General features: G+C 40.1%; 1 pseudogene; it reads right to left on the bottom strand.

The window, feature by feature from the left end:
- LOC117501465 overlaps nt 1–17,305 on the bottom strand; it is a 33,735-nt pseudogene extending 16,430 nt beyond the window's left edge.
- Nucleotides 17,306–17,841: the final 536 nt, after the last annotated feature.

Below are 17,841 nucleotides of genomic sequence, written 5' to 3'. Positions count from 1 at the left end.
ACTGGGAGCAAAGGGGATTAAGGACCTTGCCCAAGGGCCCTTAGTGATTTTCCAGTCAGGCTGAGATTTGAACCGATGATCCTCTGGTCTTAAGCCCAACGCTTAACCACTAGACCATCACCTCCCCTAATGGCTAAGGCTTCTCACAAATATAAGGGCCCCTTCACACATAGTGCAAATTTGGTGAAATTACAGTGAAACAGAGCAAAACAGTTCGAATTAGCGCACCATGAAACATTGCGCCAACGGGCAGGCGTGCACAATCCCAGTGCAACGGTTCGTGCATGCAACAGTGTCTTTTGAGCAGAAACAGTGTGAGCAGCTGCAGCAGCTCACCCTGTGGGACGAGCAGCACCACATCGCACTGCTGATGTAGAAGAAAATAAAATAAAAGCTGTATAATTAGTAAATATCACTGGGCTGATGTAAATAATACATACACAATACAGAACCCCGTGGTTAAATAACCGTGACAATGATTCCTAACAGTTATCAAACCCTTCTGACAAACAAATAAATTGAGACATGATGTTTTACAGTTTAAATGTGAAATTTTTCATAAATAACTATAAATACAAGCAACAACCAAGCAACGCATGTAACGCTGCCTTCACTGAAAAAAAAAAATAAAATAATGAATGGCAGCTGGTCACTTTGCTTCCATCTCTTGTAGCTAATGTGATGAAGAGGTGATTACATCAGAACACTCTGTGCTGAACAAATTATGTAATGATAGGCGAAGTCGGGGCACAGTGGATCAGAAATGTTTTGTGGCAGCATGAACACATTATGCATAGGTTGAGGTCATTCTATTGTGGATTTAATACAGCAAGTTATTGTTTATAAGGCTGTGTCGTTTATGTCTCCCCAAGTGTAATTTACAGGTGTTTAAAATCGATTTTAAAATTTTGGATTCACAGTGCCCTGGACACTAATTCACAGGGCACAGTGAATCAACTTAGAATATAATGAAAAAACACATTATTATAAAGATTTCTTCAAAATTATTAAATATATGCTGATGCATATACAAACTATAATCCAGCAAACCACCTATGTAAAGTGTGAGTGTCTTATCTAGTGATACAAGTCCTTTAGAAACTATTATAAATACAACTGTCATAATTTCTGTTCAAACATGAAAACAGTTGTTTATAGACACAAGTTATAGAAATAATTCATGGAAAAATAAATGCATGAGGTTCAACAAGTGATGTTTGTCATCCACTTGATCCTGGGGCTCAGTAAATCACTTTCTAGACTGATTCACTGTGCCCCAGGTACATGTGACACACAAGCCATGTTATCAAATAGCTGATAGTCTGGAGAAGACATAACACATGCTCATCATTTGGACGGGGTAGTCTTCTAACTAATAATTTTTGGTCCACCTTTCCTCTGTTATGAGAAATAAATAGAAAGACACTGACATCCACAAAATTTACTTTCGATAGGAAAAAAAAAAACTGACTTTACTTGCCACTTAGTTTTACCCTTACAGCAACCAAAAACAAAACACTAGTTTATAAGGGGGATGTCTTTATTCATAAAAATATGGCATAACTGCTGCAAATATATATGTAGTTTTGTAGATATAGCTACTGATTCACTGTGCCCCGGTTTCCCTTATAGTTTCCAACAGCCAAAATGTTTTTCTGCAGTGCTTATTAAGTAAAATAAAAGTTGCCATATACGTAAAAATAAATAAATAATACCGATGTCTCTGTGAATGACTCTTATCGGCTGATATTATCAGCCAACCAATATATGGTTGGGTACTAGTCTGTACCAGTAAGAATATTCTGAATCCTCCATGATTTTGGGGAATTTTATTCATTTAATTTTCTCCTGGAGAGAATCAGGAGTCAAATCAGACTTAGACTAGTTAAGAAATGTTACCCGTGGCAACAGTTCATCATAAAAAAACAAACAAAATCTTAGTGTCAGATCAGCAGCCGGGTAGTTTAGTTTGAAAAATCTGGGACTACTGCATTGTGAAGACAAATGACACGAGAAAATTGCTTCCCTTTTCTAAACTCTTGTGAAATCTGAAGACACACAGTGAGGAATTATGGGAGCAATGGCTGCTGGCGTATTATGCACAATATTAGATTTTTGTTTTAATTTCCCAGTTTGGCCTCACGTTCTCGCTCCAGTGATCAGAAAAAGAAGCTGCTGCCTTCAGTTCTCCCACATTAAAACCTCAAAGAACAGAATGCATTGTGGGCCAGAGACCAATTAAAGTGACCTAGTTATTCACTTTTGACTTTTTCTGTGCACTTGTTAATGCAAATTTCATACTTTGTGCAGAGTTTCTGAAAGTTGCCAGCCTAACGGTCTTCAGCAGCACAGAAGGTCGAGGGTTATTTCAGGAAAGAGGAAACAAAGGTTCCTTCCAAAGCAGAAATGTTTTAGCTGGAGCAGCAAGAAATCATTGGGCAAACCGCAATCCATGTCCACACAGTCTAAAGGGACTTTGCTCTCTCTTTCACCACCTACAGGTCAACATTCCATTTCTGTGATCTTTTTGATTCCATCACAATTTGAACAGCGTTTGTTTGTCCATTTGTCACCCAACTCCTCCCAGACTGATTTCCACCAAACTCTGTATGTTGCTGAACAGTGACCTCACAGTGAGCCTGAAAGGGTTCGCTTTGGCAAAAGTTGAGGTCATTACGGACAAAAGGTCAACATTTTGATATGTTCAATATTTCCACCAAACCTGATTCACATATTTAGGTGCGACCAAGAATTGCCAAGGTCAATCATTGGGGGTGAAGGTCACATCTTACCGGAACACCAGAAACCCAAACTAGGACTCCTCCCGCGTCCTTTTGCCAATTTTTACCAAAACACAGTCAGTGCAGTAAAGTTGACCAGGAAACTGCCAGTTAACTGTTTATTTTGGAAAATGTCATGGTCTCTCAAGCAAAGGTCAAGATATTTCATTTTCAACCAAATTAGGACCAAACTTGGCACACACATCGGCAGATGCCTGAAGTGATCCGGCGAGGTTAATACTTTGGGTGAAATTTAAGGTCATCTGGGTCAAACTTCAAATTTCCACCAGGCCTTGAACTGTGGTTTTTTAGGGGAATATTTTAATCCTTACATGAGGTGATTCCATACCTTCATAGTGAGCAATCGGGTTGAACCAGAGCCGTCCAAAAAAAAAAAAAAATAAAAAATAAAAAATCATTACTCACATTTCTTGGTGCTGCTTCATAAACAGCTTTTTTGATGTCATCCCACAAGTTCTCAATTAGATTTAGGTCCAGGGATTGGGCAGGCCACTCCAAAACATTAATTTTGTTGGTTTGGAACCAAGATTTTGCTGGTTTACTAGTGTGCTTGGGGTCACTGTCTTGTTGAAACACCCATTTCAAGGGCATGTCCTCTTCAGCATAAGGCAACATAACCTCTTCAAGTATTTTGACATATCCAAACTGATCCATGATACTTGGTATGCGATATATAGGCCCAACACCATAGTAGGAGAAACATGCCCATATCATGATGCTTGCACCACCATGCTTCACTGTCTTCACTGTGAACTGTGGCTTGAATTCAAAATTTGGGGGTCGTCTCACAAACTGTCTGCGGCCCTTGGACCCAAAAAGAACAATTTTACTCTCACCAGTCCACAAAATATTCCTCCATTTCTCTTTAGGCCAGTTGATGCGTTCTTTGGCAAATTGTAACCTCTTCTGCACGTCTTTTATTTAACAGAAGGACTTTGCGGGGGATTCTTGCAAATAAATTAGCTTCACACAGGCGTCTTCTAACTGTCACAGCACTTACAGGTAACTCCAGACTGTCTTTGATCATCCTGGAGCTGATCAATGGGTGAGCCTTTGCCATTCTGGTTATTCTTCTATCCATTTTGATGGTTGTTTTCCATTTTCTTACACGCGTCTGTTTTTTTTTTTTTTTTTTTTGTCCAATTTAAAGCATTGGAGATCATTGTAGATGAACAGCCTATAATTTTTTGCACCTGCATATAAGTTTTCCCCTCTCTAATCAACTTCAAACTACGCTGAACACCCCCTTTTCTACTTTTTTTTTTACTAATAGCCCAATTTCATAGCCTTAAGAGTGTGCATATCATGAATGCTTGGTCTTGTTGGATTTGTGAGAATCTACTGCATCTACTGGTACCTTGTTTCCCATGTAACAATAAGAAATATACTCAAAACCTGGATTAATCTTTTTAGTCACATAGCACTATTATTCTGAACACTACTGTATATGCTCAGTACTGGATCAGAACTTCAAAGTCTTTCTATGATTCTTCCATCCACATAAGGAGCATTTCAGTCCCATGAGGCCGCTAGAGTGGCTGCAGACTTATTCTTTTTGAGAGAAACAGGAATTTCAAATGCACATGGTGGGAATAGCCCGCCTTCACCCGGACTGATTCCGACTTCCTAATGATTGCAGTACGAGTGCAAACTTGGCCTCCTGAGAAAGCGTGTCCAAAAATAACTCAGATGGACTGATACAGACGTGAACATTAATAATGAGGCGCCATTAATAATGAGGCGCAATGTACCAGATGCAGCAGAGAGCGCCGGCTCACTGCGCCCGTCAACTGCAGAAAGCCACATGACAGCGGTGTGACTGGAACGCTGCTCACGTCAAACAGACACTGGCTGCATTTGAGCAGAATTAGACATCAGCAGATGCTGCCATCGTCTGCCTGCTGTCAGGCGACTCATTAACAAACAAACGCCTTCCAGATTTCAAATTTGAAGCATCGAAACTGTCCAACCAAAAATATTTACATTTATACCCACACTATTAGGCGTACTTCCAAAAGCAAAACTAGCCGGTGTCGCCAACCAAACGGTCCCCCCTAAAAACTGGTCCGCCCTGCCTTCACTGTGCATGCGTCATCAGCCGCGGTTCACTGATTATCACTTTGTTTCTGCTTCAAACTGGACTCCAGTCATCTATCTCAGCGACAGATATCTGAAGTTTTTGTACAACAATCATTTCCACATAAATTCAGCATTATTTCAACATAAAAGATGGAGGAAGTGATCAGTGTGATGCGGCCATAGACAATATATACGTAGATGCCTCATGGACTGCTGCTGCCTATCAGTCGGCTGCCATCTTGGATGGGTCCCTATTGTGCCCCCAGTGCATTTATTTGTACTGAGGAAGGTGTATCCCCAACTAAAATCTGTAACTCCCCGAATGTTTCCCACGGTTTGGTTTGTTAGAAACAGCAGAGATTCAGTTACAATACAGGATGCTGTCACACATTAAAAATACCTACTTTCCTGCTGAACGACTTTGTCTTATGCTCTTTAACAAAGACATATGGTATGACATATAGATAAATGTATAAATTAATTTTATAATTTAGTAAAGAAACAAGTTTGGATTGTTCATTTGAATTCATTTCTTTCTCACACACACACGGGACATCACTTTAATTTCCTCTGCTTCGCTCACCTGGCTGGTTTTGTTACAAAGATGAATCAAAAAGACACGCACATCCAAGATGTGTAGAACGGTGTGCTGGATCAAGGTGAGACAAATATTAAAGCAAAAATCCACACAGCCTAAGTGCTCCCATGCAAATAAATAAATAAATAAATAAAACAAAAACTTTTTTTTATTTTATTAGGGGTGTCTAATAAAAGTTTAGTTGTTTTTTTTTTTACATGGGAGTGCTTAGGCTGTGTGGATTTTTGCTTTAATATTTGTTACAGAGACTTTCACTTTCAAGGCCAGGAAAAGAAAGTTCCAGGTCGTTCCAGGGTCTTAAACTACCTTGTTGAGCTTGACTGGGGCTGGAGAGCTAAAAGCCTTGAAAAAAAGAACTGTGTTGCACAGCTTCTTGTGTGTGCTGGCATTCTATAACTCCAGTGGAGTTAAATTTGAGATGTGGTGTAGCCTTACTTTGTGAAATACAGACACCTCTTAATTCCAAAGAATTATGAAACAAAAGTGCATAACAAGTAGATGGAAATGCAAACAAATGCACTCTTCCTTTTGTCACATTAACAACAATTCACTTGAGTTGCGATACTGGTTGGATGGAAACAGCTAATGAGAGAGAGGACCAGTTCCTGGTGTAATAATGTTACATGTAAGTACTGTTTGTTACCATAACATCATATTACAAATGGTAAAATAACCAAAATTATTGTTCAATCTTATTTATGAAAGGTAATCCCACGCAATCTGGTTTCTATACTGTGCCAGTTATTGCAACCGTAAGTAGCATAAAATACCGGCAAATTTGCTCACTCTCCATCGACTGCGGTTGACTCTGGTGCAAGCCTGTTGTGAAAAGACCCATCCAATACAGCGGCGAAGCTAGATTACATTGCAACAAGTTATGAGGCGTCTACATATACGAGGTCTGTTAGAAAAGTATCCGACCTTTTTATTTTTTTCAAAAACCATATGGATTTGAATCACGTGTGATTGCATCAGACAAGCTTGAACCTTCGTGCGCATGCGTGAGTTTTTACGCCTGTCGGTTGCGTCATTCGCCTGTGAGCAGGCTTTGTGTGAGCACTGGTCCACCCTCTCGTCGTTTTTTTATTGCGAATAAATGTATGAACGATTTGGAGCTTTGCTGCATCATTTTTTTCCAGAAACTGTGAGAGACCTCCAGGTGGACACCGTTCGGAAAATTAATATGGCTTTCAAGGACGATTTTATGGGGATTATACAGATTAAGGAGTGTTACTGCCGCTTTAAGGACGGCCCACAACTGCTGAGAGTGCGGCGCGCTCCCAGCGCCGATCGACAGGCTCAGACCCCGCTGAAACAACCAGATCATTTCCAACGTGAAGGCTTTGTTGATCCGGGACATCGTCTGACTTTCACAAAAAGGCAGAAGTCGTGGACATCAGCACCTTTTCTGCACATTCCACTGTTACAGGAGTTTTTTTCATGGAAAGAAAAGCGGAGGGACGCGCCACGGAGCCGTTCATTACGCGGCACAAAACCACCTCCGTGTTGGTCTCACAGGATGGCTTTCAGGTGGATTTCAGATGGATTCCGGTTGCTTTTCAGTCGTGTGATTATCATGAGCTGGACATGCCCGAACATGTCCTGGAAGGCTTCATCACGGCGTTGCTTTGCGCCATGCAGCTCATCATTTCAAACGTCAGAGTCAGGGGCGTAGCACCAAATTCTGGGCCCTAGGCACTAACCATATTGAAGAACCCCCCTGTTATGTTCTTTTTTATTAATGCAAACACCAAATTCCTAATGTGTTAGGAATCATGTATACCTTAGATCACACCTGGGAGCCAGAACCCTTTTTAAAGTTGGGGGAACAATATTGAGTTGGGGGGTCTGGGGGACCAAATTGCACCATTTTTCTAGAAAATGGTGCAATTTGGTGTATTCCCTTCTGTTAAAATGCACAGGAATGCACCAAACTGCACCATTTTCTAGAAAAATGGTGCAATTTGGTCCCCCAGACCCCCCAACTCAATACAGCTAGCTTTGAAGCTCACCTCTCTTTTCAAAGAATTTGGTTAGCAGCTGCTTTCCCTCATTTAGTTTTCTTTCCCTGTCCTTTTTCTCTTCTTTTTTGAAATCCGGACTTTGATTTTTTTGGGAAAGACATTTTATTTCAGCCTAAACACTAGGGCTGCAACTAACGATTATTTTACTAAATGGTTCATCCGTCGATTATTTTTTCGATTAAGCATTTTGTTTTTTGTTTTTTTTACTTACATGTGAGTTTTGCCATTATTTGTTTAAGTGAGTTATTATTAAAAGGACTTTGTCACACAACATCAACGTTTGACCTTGTAACAAAGTTATGTTATATTCTCGTCAAAAACTTACCTGGAGTAGCGTTTTGTTTTATTTTGCACATACATACATCACCGACACACCACAAAGAGATTTCCATCAGGTTTAGATGCCTACAGCAACTCTCTCAACCACTGACAACATATTACAGCAAGAGTCCACAAAACTATTTTAAAGGCCTGATGAAAGTGTAATATGTTATATTTAATAAGATATTTTCATGAAAAAAGACACAAATGTGCAGTTTACTGCATTTTATTTTTTTCTTGTGTAAAAACACAGCTTAGATGTGGTTTGACCGAAACAAATTGTCATTAAACAAATAAAACAGGGATGAAGTGGAGGTTTAAGAGTCACTGGGTGTTCACAGGAAACAGTTATTTCTATATTTATTCATGTTCATTGTTAGTTGGTTTAATCTTTTCTGTTTTGTTTTATCAGATTATTTTTGTCTGTTTCTCTAAAACTTTATTGTGGCATTATTAGTTATTATTATGATTATTGTTGTTTCTATTATTATTATTATTGATATATAAAAAATAAATGAATAAAATATTACAATTTGTAATACATTTGATTCTTTTACGACAACAAACGCTGAGTCATGAATTATTATACAGAAAACAAATGTGCTGACAGCTGCAACAGCTTCATGCTAACTTAAAAATGGAAAACGCCACAGACATGCTAACGCGTTAGCATCGGTCCCGTTTAAGTTATAAAATACATTTATCAACTGTTTCAGAAGACCATAACAGGTCAGATTAACATAAAAAGGTAAATGTTACTCACAGACATATGCTCTTTGGGGTTTTAGTGGGGAAAAATTAAGATTAAGCGAAATAAAACACTGAATCAACAAAGCACCAGATCAAAGCACTGCTTCGATCTGCGAATCACTGCTTCGATCGGTTCAAGGTTCAAAGCAAAGCCGTGCTACAGAAACGGTTGATTTATATGGAAGAAACAAAACATTTGCGGTGAAACAAAGATATTTAACAACTAATTGATGACTAAATTAGTTGACAACTATTTTAATAATCGATTAAATCGATTAGTTGTTTCAGCACTACTAAACACCTCTTTCTGTGAGATCCCGTTTGGTGTGTGTGTGTGTGTTTGGGGGGCACCTGTGCCCCTGGACTAAACCATTGTACAACTGTGCAGGGGTGGGAAGGGCCCTCAGAGATCTTTCAATATTATTGTTAGAGCAGAATTATGTTTTGCAACATTTATACATTCATTCAAATTATATTCTTTTACAACATGAATTGTATGGACATTAATAACATACAACACAAAAATGTATTTAATGCCAGTTTTTTGTGGGCCCCCCCATGTTCTGGGCCCTGAGTACATAGTACCCTTTACCCCCCCAGTCTGACGCCCCTGGTCAGAGTATCGCCTGGTTTTTGCTTAAAACAGCCTTGTTTCTGCTTAAAAGTGACTTTAAAATGATTTAAGAGGTTTTACCTTGTCATCTGATGGTTAATAATCCTATTAATCCATTTGATGGCTTTGGGTGAAGGGACTGTCTTAGACGTGCTGTTGTGGTCCAAAATGACGCACGCGCAGTAGAGGCAGGTCTGACTGATTTTTAGCGAGGGACCGTTCCGTCTGCGACACCAGCACTCAGAGCGCGTGACACCGCCAAGGTCACATATCCCCACCGCCAAAATACTCACTTTAACTTACATCAAGCCTGAGAACTTATCAATATGCTCAAAAAATTTCATCGAGCCATTTATTAATTTTGATACTAGATCTCTAACATGCTTCTAATTCTGAATATGACCCAGATCAACTCAATCATTACATAAATTATTTCTGAAGACATTATTCATCTGCTCACAAAAGGCTACTCTCAGAACTTTTCTGTTAAATATCTATGTAACAAGCACTTCTGAATCTTAGTTTGAGAATACATTCTTGATGACCTCCAAAATTTAATCACTTACGTTATCTGTCCACCAAATTTCACTGAAATTCATTCATGACTTTTTTGAGTTACCCTGCTAAGAGAAAGCAAGCAAACACACACTTAAGACATTTTATTTTATATGGGAAAAAAAAAAGTATTTTCTGGCATTTATATCAAGATGTGTTAAACAACATGGATCGACTGCCTGACTGCTATGGATTTAACACCAATTTTAGGGTGTAAAACAAACAAATAAACAAATAAAAATGTAATATAATAATACAATACTAATATGTATATACATTTTTAAAAGATGGCAATTATTCATATCATTTTATAATCAAACCCTTAGGACAAAGAACCATACAGTGTATCTGGAAAGTATTCACAGGGCTTCACTTTTTCCACATTTTGTTATGTTACAGCCTTATTCCAAAACGGAGCAAATTTGTTTGTTTCTCCCCTCAAAATTCTACTCACAACAACCCATAATGACAACATGAAAAAAGGTTTTTGTTTTTCTTAAATTTCTGTCAATTTGTTAAAAATAACACTATGTAACAATTTCTGTTCCTGGCTTCTAAGTGTTATATTTCAACTACTTATGTCTAAAGTCTATGGAAAAATGACTACATTCAGCACAAACTTTGATTTTTTATTTTTTTTATGTTCTAGAAAGTTCTAAAAGTTTCTTGAAATTTCTAGATAATTCTGGAAACTTCTAGAAAATTCTGGACCGTTCTAGCAGCTAAAGAATATTCTAGAAGACTACTGAGTAGTAGTGAAGGCGAATCGAGAATATTCTTGAAGAGAACAGACAAATTTCAAAATATCATTGTCCTGATCACAGAAGCAAAGTTTCTGTGGAATAACAACTATTTTCTATTTATTTAAGGCATAACAGGTTAGGAAAACACACTGCGTACCCAGGAACAAAACAAAAATAAAAATTTGTTATATAGTGTAATAATAATAATAATAATAAAAACCCTAAGAAATCACGTGTACATAAGTATTCACACTCTATGTTCAATACTTTGTTGATGCACCTTTGGCAGCAATTACACCCTCATGTCTTCCTGAATATGATGCCAGAAACTTGGTGCAACTATCTTTAGGCAGTTTTGCCCATTTCTCTTTGCAGCACCTCTCAAGCTCCATCACGTTGGATGGGGAGCATTAGTGCACAGCCATTGGATTCAGGTCTGGGCTCTGGCTGGGCCATTCAAGGACATTCACAGAGTTGTCCTGAAGCCACTCCTTTGACATCTTGGCTGTGTGTGCTTAGGGTCATTGTCCTGCTGAAAGCTGACCCATTGCCACAGTCTGAGGTCAAGAGCTAAGGAGTGGCTTCCGTCTGGCCACTCTACAGCCACCTTGACACTTGCACGATTTGATCCCCGCACTGCCAAGCAATTCGTCACGCCAATGCGCGTCATTTAGATGGTATGCTTGAAAGCGTGAAGCCTATTTTCGACACTGTTTACGCATAAGTTACGCACTATTCATGCAACACGTAACTGAAAATGGTTCGCATCAGCATGCAATGGCACGCTATTGCACAACTGATTTACTCCGTGTTCAAGTATTTTTGGTGCATTGTTTACGTACACTGTACGACATGGTACGTACGGCGCGTATTGTTCCCTCAAAGGCATGCATTGCCACAACCACTTTGCGCATGCATGAAGCAGTCATGGCATTATTTGGTCCCGGTTTGCTTATAGGTTGTGCAATGTGCACAAGTGGCACAAAATTTATGCGTGCCAGAAATTCTGAGCATTTCAAAATTTTCTTTGCACACTGGCACGCAGCTACACACAGTATACAACAGTTTACGACAAGTAAACGCAAGATTGTGTGCCAGTGCGAGGATCACGCCCGATTGCTGGATTCCTGCAGAGATGTTTGTCCTTCTGGAAGGTTCTCCTCTTTCCACAGAGGAATGCTGGAGCTCTGACAGAATGACCATCGGGTTCTTGGTCACCTCCCTGACTAAGGCCCTTCTCCCCTGATTGCTCAGTTTAGATGGGTGGCCAACTCCAGGAAAAGTCATGGTGGATCCAAACTTCTTCCATGTATCGATGATGGCGGCCACTGTGCTCATTGGGACGCTCAAAGCAGCAGAAATGTATCTGTACCCTTCCCAAGATTTGTGCCTCGAGACAATCCTGTCTCAGAGGTCTAGAGGCAATTCCTTTGACTTCATTCATGGTTTGTGCTCTGACATGCACTGTCAACGGTGGGACCTTATATGTAGACAGGTGTGTCTCTTTCCAAATCATGTCCAATCAACTGAATTTACCCCAGGTGGACTCCAATTAAGCTGTAGAAACATCTCAAGGATGATCAGTGGAAGCAGGATGCACCTGAGCTCAATTTTGAGCTTCATGGCAAAGGATGTGAATACTTAGGTACATGTGATTTCTTAGTTTTTTTTTTTATTTTTATTAATTTACAAAAATCTTAAAAAACAAAACAAAACAAAACTTTTTCCCAGTCAGTCATTACGGAGTATTGTGTAGAAAATTTTGAGGAGGGGAAAAATGAATTTCATCCATTTTGGAATAAGGCTGTAACATAAAATGTGGACAAAATGAAGCACTGTGAATACTTTCCTGATGCAATGTAATTGAGGCTGGATGTTTGACAATTCAAATGAGAACTTCATTATAAATAACTATAAATATAACAACCAATGCACATCACACTGCCTTCACTTGGATTACAGTCACCGTGTTGCATCACTCAGCATTTGCATAATAATAACAATAAAGTCCCTTTGGCTGCTCCCTTGTCCCTCGCCACAGCAGATCCAAGGTAGATCTACATGTTGATTTGGCACAAGTTTTATACCGGATGCCCTTCCAAACACAACACCACATTACACAGAGAAAAGTGGCAGGAGTGGGGTTTGAACCGGGAACCATCTGCACTGAAACCAAACACACTAACCACTTGGTCTTCACTTAACAAAAAAAAAAAGATTCATCTACTTTGGCTCCGCCTAGCTGTCAGCATAGCAACCATTTGTCCCTTGTCACTAAATCACCACACTGATTGAAAATGTATGGCAGCTGGCCGCTTTGCCTCTTTCTCTTGCAGCTAAGGTGACCAAGGGGTGATGGGGGCTTCTAGCCATGACTGACAGCCTTGCACCATCTGCTGGACAACATGATGACACCATTTCCAACAGCCAAAGTGTCTTTCTGCATTGTTTATTCTGGGGGGAAATAAAGTTTGCATATCAGAAAAAAAAAATAATAATAATAATGCTGATATGTTGGTGAAAGGCTCATATCGGCCGATAATACTGGTCAACCCATATATCAGTCGCACTCTACACACACATCTAAGAACAATAAATGTGTCACACTTCAAAGAGGGTTATTTCATGACTTCAGGAGAGACATTTGAAGTGTAAACGAGTCATTTTGGGACGTGCGCTTGCTGCAGTTTTCCATTTTTGGCTGCTCCTGACTGTTTTCATTTAAGCGCCAGAGCGTAGCTGCGATGACTGATCATTGCGGCGCTGTGTGGCATCACAGCGTGCCCAATCTGGCAGGTTCAGACGGTAATCTAAGGAGGCAGGTGGAGCGCTTACATGAAAATGTAATTTATACGTCAATCAAACATCTCAATGCCTTCAAGCTTTTCCCAAACCGCCTCCTCACCAGACTGTTCATCCGTCTGAAGTCTCAGAGGAAATAAACGCAGGGGGATGACTGACGGCATGCCGAGTTACAGTGCAGGCTTCAACATTATGTTTTTTGGCCAAATTTGGTGTGTAAAGTAAGTATAAGTAAATAAAACATTCATTCATTTTCTCCACCTGCTTATTTCAATTAAGTCACTTATTCGTCTGCAAACAAAAACTATGTCAGTGTTTCTTGATACTAATGATAACATTATTTGTTGTTTTATTTTAGGGCTGCAACAAAATGAAAACGTGCACAGATTAAAACACTCTGGTTTCAATTATCCTAAATCAATCAATCAATCAATCAAAAAACCCCAACAAAGGTCCCTAAAATATGTTTTTGACCAGATATCATTCTAAATGGTCCTGAAAATTAAATACGGGGGTCATGGAGCACGAGTCCGATCCCACCACTCACTCACCTGTATCAAGCGGGAAAGTGTTTCTGTGGAACCCTGCATATTACACAACATTATCTCAGAAAACTGTTTGTTCAGGAGGCGTGTGGATCCGAATCTGGGAGATTAAAACCAACGTCTGACAGCAGAGTCATTTTAAATCAGAGAGAAATCTGCAGCAGGATCTTAATTCAGCATTTGTTAAACTGAGCTGGATTAAGATCCTGCTGCAGATTTCTGCACGTGCACAGTGTGCTCGAGATTAAAAAGAAAGGCTTTGACGTTTGCTGCCGGTCAGCGTTTTACCGCGTTAATGTGCACTGCAGGATGGAGTCGATATCTAAGCAGATGGATACTGAAACACCGTGCGTAGGTACTGCGTGCACTGCAGCGTGCACGCTGACTGCAGCATCCAGAATATTTTACATTCTAAAAAGATGATGATCCAGATAATTAACTGCGAGCACAGCAGGGGAACATATTAAATATGCATCGCTGCAGGCCAGCACTGCAGTATAACTACTCCAAGAACACAACATCAAACATGGAACAATATCGTGTGTTTTCGCAAATCTATTAGCGATCTATTAGTATTATTCTGAAGCGTGCTCAGCGGAGTGCGATCCTGCACCAAAGTGCAAAACTATTTTCATGCTAAAATTAAAATCCAAATAAAGACAAGTTACAACTCTGCCTGCAAGTGGACATCTTCTCTCGGGACATCCGTGCATTTTTCAACACGACAATGCGAAACCATATTTTGGCGAGACATGGCTGCAGAAGCAGAGGGTATGGGTACTGGATTGGACTGCCTGCAGTCCAAACGAGTACCCAGTAGAGAATGTGTGGAGAATTTTGAGATGAGAGAAAGAGAGAGAGAGAAAAAAAAAAAAACAAACAACAAAAAAAAAAAAACAATGATGACCCTGTACTCTTCCACACATTCAGACACCAAAATGTCTTAAGTGTTTGTGAGAAGGAATGGTAACATTACAAAATGGAAAATACTTCAGCGTGGCAACTTTTTTTGGAACTGTATTAATGGATGAATATTAACAAATGAACTAAAGTTAAATACACAAAGCATAATATATCTATTTTTTGGTGGTTTATAGGTTAAACGTGATAAAAGATAACTTTCCAGTTAGCTGATTAGCAGTTATCAAAGCTAACTTTTTGGTTAGCTGTGCCCGCCACTGCCCACTGTATTCTGACTGGAGGTTGTATTAATCACCATCACAAACATTTTATAACATTTTGACATTCTGAACATCCCTTAAAGTTTGACACCAGAATGGGTGGACTCAAACTGTTGCTTCACAAACTTGAAAAGTCCAATCACAGGGTGGTGGGCTGAGCTACGATCCCCAAAGGGACGGAGTACCAAAGACAACCAGAAGCAGCAGAACCCTAAAGAAGGAATCAGCATTGCCAAACACCTACGCAACGACCTCATGACCCCTTAAGCTCTTCCCAGAGGTCTCTCCACCTCAATGTCTAATTGTCCTAAAGACATAAAACTCCAAATTAGTAACAAGTAAGTTATCCATCAGGGTCACTGCCCTGAGTAGATTTTGGGCTATCAGTCAATTGTATTTTCGCCAAAAGTTAACTTCTCAAATGAATAGAGCCAAGACCTTACCCCACATTTGAGCAGCTTTTGTCACCATCTAGTGGGTGATTTAAACATTTCAGGGCTTCTGGTACATTTCCTACTTGAAACTCAAAATTTAGTAGAAAAGGCATTTATAAATGTCAGAAATACATGATTTTTTTTTTGGGGGGGGGGGGGGGGGGCAGAGCTTTGACCTCCCAGTATTAATGTATAAAAAAAAAAATCTTTTTGGAGAGTTTTATAATTCTTGAGTTTTAAGATATGAAACTTTGATGGAAGGATGGAATTCCTCCTGACAAGCATAATTTACAGCTGTGAATTAAAATGATTAAAATCTTTTATCAGGCAGCACTGTGTCTTAGTGGTTAGCACTGCTGTCTCTCAGCAAGAAGGTCAGGGGATCAATTCCCACCTGTGGCCTTTCTGTGTGGAGTTTGCATGTTCTCCCCATGTCTGTGTGGGTTCCCACCACGTGCTCCGGCTTCCTCCCACATCCAAAGACATGTAGGTTAGGTGGAATGGAAATAAGTTGTCAGTAGGTGTGCATGCAGGTGCACGTGTTTGTCTATATGTGGCCCAGGGTGTACCCCCACCTCACGCCCTGTGATGTATGTGTTGGTAGGTTATCCTACATCCTAACCCACACCCTAACCTTAACCTCAATAACCCAAATCATACAGAGATACATGAACCCAAAAAATAACAACCAAAAAATGTTGGTTGATATGAAAGGAATTAAAAACAACAAAAAACCTTCTGTCTGAGAATGGAACCCTTGTTTCCCACATGACACGCAGTGATAGTTACCACTGTACTAAGGAGGAGCTGGAAGCGCACACCGAGTCGCAAAACATCAATTACGACGGCTGACATAAGAAAAAGTCCCGAGACTTAAAGTCACAGCCGGCGTAACTGTAACCAGTTTTCAAAAAGCTGCTCTGTTCTTACTTTATCATTTAAAAACAAAAAAGAAGAACTGTTACTGAAATTCAACAATCGCACTGTGGAATTAAACGCATCATCATAACCCTGTGGACAAAATCTCAATGTTTAGGTGACAACACTCATTTGTCAAAGAAAATCTGATGTGAATAGTAATATTAAAATAGCTTTATTAGTCTTTTAAGCCACTTAAGCAATCTTCTTTTACATTATGTCATTAGCCCTTGACCTTTGCCCTTTTAGCCCTCACCTTCAGAAACATTTTCGACACTATGAGTGAAATTCCACTCTCCCAGCGCGAATAAATGCAAAAATAAGTCTGTGGATACAGATCTTAATATTTTGGTATTTATATTAATTTCTATCAAGACTTTACCTCTTTTTGAGCCACTTTAAAAATAGTTCTGCTCCCACTTATGGCCCTAACTGTTTGACGCCTTGCTGACATAAGGTCGGCCGTGACCTTTGCCCTTTGCCCCTTACCTTGAGCGATGGCTCTGGACTCGAAGTTCTGCAGCTCCTTCAACAAACACATCCTCTCTCTGGCCTGCAGCCGGTAAATGAACTCTTTGGCTCTCTGCGGGGAGTTCAGCGGTTCCCGGGGCTCGTTCCTGCCGTGTGTGCCCATCCAGCGGCTCAGCACCGGGACCGGAACCGGCGGCCGGAAGCCTCTCCCCAGGCAGAGCTTCAGCATTACGGCCGAACTCGGAACTATAAAGTCCGTGACGGTGAACCGGCGCCACGCGCGCCAGCAAGTCCGTGTTCGCTCCGGATTTAACGGGAAAGAAACCGGAGTTTTACTGTCGGTTACTCTCCCCGCAGTTCGGTGTACCGTCCATACCGTCCGCGCACCGTTCGAACCGTCTCATGGTCTTTTCGTCGCTCCGGAGTTTCACGTGAAGTTGAGCTTCAGCGTACAAAGCTGTCAATTTAAACAAAGTTCAACAGCGCACTTCCTGTAATGTTTTTCAAAATAAAAGTTACTCCCGTGCATGAGTGCAACTTTTTGTCCTTTAAAATTCATAAACTGACCTACCCCCCCCCCCCCCAAAAAAAAACTCCGCACAGGCTAAACGGCTGTTCTTAAAATTCATCTTCTGAATTCTTTGTTAAATATGCAAAATTGTACCTTTTTCATATATATATATATATATATATATATATATATATACACATGGCTTACCAATTTCACTTAGTGCAGAATCATAGTAATACATCAGGAAAGTACGCTTCACTTTTTTCCATTTTGTTGAAACCAGGCACCATCCGTACAGTGAATCATGGTGGTGGCAGCATCATGTGGTGAGGATGGTTTTAGTGGTAGGAACTGAGAGACTAGTCAGGATTGAGGGAAAGATGAATGCAGCAACGTACAGAGACATCCTGGATGAAAACCTGCTCTTGACCTCAGACTGGGGCAACGGTTCATTTTTCAGCAGGACAATGACCCTAAGCACACAGACAAGATATC

This window comes from Thalassophryne amazonica, chromosome 20, assembly GCF_902500255.1.
Source record: "Thalassophryne amazonica chromosome 20, fThaAma1.1, whole genome shotgun sequence".
Taxonomy (NCBI): domain Eukaryota; kingdom Metazoa; phylum Chordata; class Actinopteri; order Batrachoidiformes; family Batrachoididae; genus Thalassophryne; species Thalassophryne amazonica.
The sequence above is the reverse complement of the archived record's forward strand: the minus strand, read 5'-3'. Positions and strand labels throughout refer to the sequence as shown.